Here is a 2,085-nt window from a genome sequence, read left to right on the forward strand (position 1 = left end):
CAGGAAAAAGGCAAAAGCCTCAGCCTTAAGGAGAGCCGCGGCCCGGATGACTCAGAAGGTAAGCAAAAGTGTCCAGATGAGAGTCTTTTAAAGAAAAGGGGGAAGGAAAGATACCAAAAATTGGTGAATCTGTTACAGAATTTGCCAAAGAAAATGCCTCAAGAGATTGTGGCTTTCCCTGTAAGCCAGGCAGGCCCGTCAGGTCAGAAGTCATTCCCTGACTCTCCCATGGAGAAGTGTGTGTTCTCCAATCACATCAAAAAAATGGTACAAGAAAAAGGAAATCTGGCCTTCCCTAGGGAAGAGCCAGATTCCCTAACGTGTTTCCCCATCACATGCAGAAAAATGGTGGAAGACCCGGAAGCTGTACTCGAAGAGGATTGGTACCTTCATCACCCCATCACAGCAGGGGAATACATGAACTTGCCCAGCACCTCCAAATTCAGACAAGCATGTGAAAAAGATTTAGAGTTCTTGCCACAGAAAATAAGGCAGCATTATGCCAGTCAAGCTTTCATACCACCTATGGTGACAAGAGAATTCCTGTCAAGTGACAGTGACGAAGAAGAAAGTGCTGTCAATGTAGCAGAGAAAATGCTACCTCAACTGACACTGTCAGAGTCAGACTCAGAAGAAAACAGGATAGAGAAGAGAGAAATAGAAATGGAGATGGAAGAACTAGAGGCAGAAATAAACAAGGTAGATGTGGCGATGGGAGAGGATATGAGCATGGAAATAGACAGCAGAATAGAGGAGATAGAGAACAAGATGCAAGAAGAAGAAGCAGCAATCAGAGAACTAGAGAAAAAGTTGGAGGAAAAGCGCTCAAACAAGGAATTAATTTGTGGAGGATTAAAACTAGACATGCCATAGAAGCTCATGCCACTCACCTTGGAAAAGCCTACTGGCAGGAAAGAATGGTTGGACAACCTCATTCAGCAACGAGAAACGGAGAAGGGTAAGTGGAAGTTCCACCCCCAAGATCCCAGGAAAAAGATGAAGTGCAGGAAGTGCAAACAACGATTCCATAAGGCAAGTGAATGCACACAAAAATAATAAACACTGTATTTCAAGTGCCAAACTAAAGTTGTGATCAAACCATAAATCATTTCCTGTTCTAAGTGTGATAGAATTGTTCTGTGTTGTTAAAATGCAAACATTAAATGTGTTCACTGTTTAAGTGCCAAGTCAATTGTTCTTTAAGTAGTAAATCATTCCTGTGCAATCAAATCGTTCCTTTAGCTGTGATGAATTGTGTTGTTGTGCCAAAGCAAAGTGCTGTGAAGTATTAAGTGTTCATGCTCAAAGTCGCAATAAAATCATTGTAAAGATAAAAGGAGTTTTCATTCCAAACACCGAAATCATAGAAAACAAGGTTTATTAAACAATAAACGAGAAGAGCATGAGCCAATCGTCAAACGATACGAACACAAGTCAATATTCAAATCATGAGATCAAGTTAAAATACGAACACAAGTCAATATTCAAATCATGAGATCAAGTTAAAATACGAGCACAAGTCAACATTTACAATCAAGTTAAAATACGAGCACAAGTCAACATTTACAATCAAGTTAAAATATGAGCACAAGTCAACATACAAGCATGAGCCAATCAAAGGTCCTCATGATAGTAAGTTAGTAATCAATAAACTAAATAATCCATCTTCCGAATCAAATAAATCAAGAACAAAGTACGGCTAGTATCACATCTGAAAGAGAATAAAATAAAGTTTAGGACAGAGGACAGAGTGAAGAGAAGGTAGATAAAAGAAAAGGCAAAAGAAAGGGAGACTAACCTCACTCCTCCCGGACGGCCTCAGTCTCATCAGGCGAGGTATCAGCAAGCCGCATAATCTCAGTCTGCAAGAGAACAACAAACATTGAAAAACGACAACAAACAACAAAAATATCAACAACAAAGAGGCGGGGAACAAGTGAACGCACAAAGGGCCATCCTAAACACCGCGCACAGATGTATTCGCTGTGAGGGCCGTAGAGGTGTTCTAAACCAAATTTCAACCTCTTATAACATGAAAACCCAGTGAGCACGAAATCAGGCGCGGCATAAGGAGCACAAGGCCCA

General features: G+C 40.8%; 1 protein-coding gene across 1 annotated transcript in view; it reads right to left on the reverse strand.

Moving 5' to 3' along the window:
- The window catches only part of LOC113210448 (uncharacterized), a 6,547-nt gene that overhangs the window by 2,026 nt on the left and 2,436 nt on the right, over positions 1-2,085 (reverse strand). The gene's annotated exons all lie outside the window — the stretch shown is intronic.

Source organism: Frankliniella occidentalis, unplaced genomic scaffold, assembly GCF_000697945.3.
Source record: "Frankliniella occidentalis isolate FOCC.00 unplaced genomic scaffold, Focc_3.1 Scaffold40, whole genome shotgun sequence".
In the NCBI taxonomy this organism is placed as follows: Eukaryota; Metazoa; Arthropoda; class Insecta; order Thysanoptera; family Thripidae; genus Frankliniella; species Frankliniella occidentalis.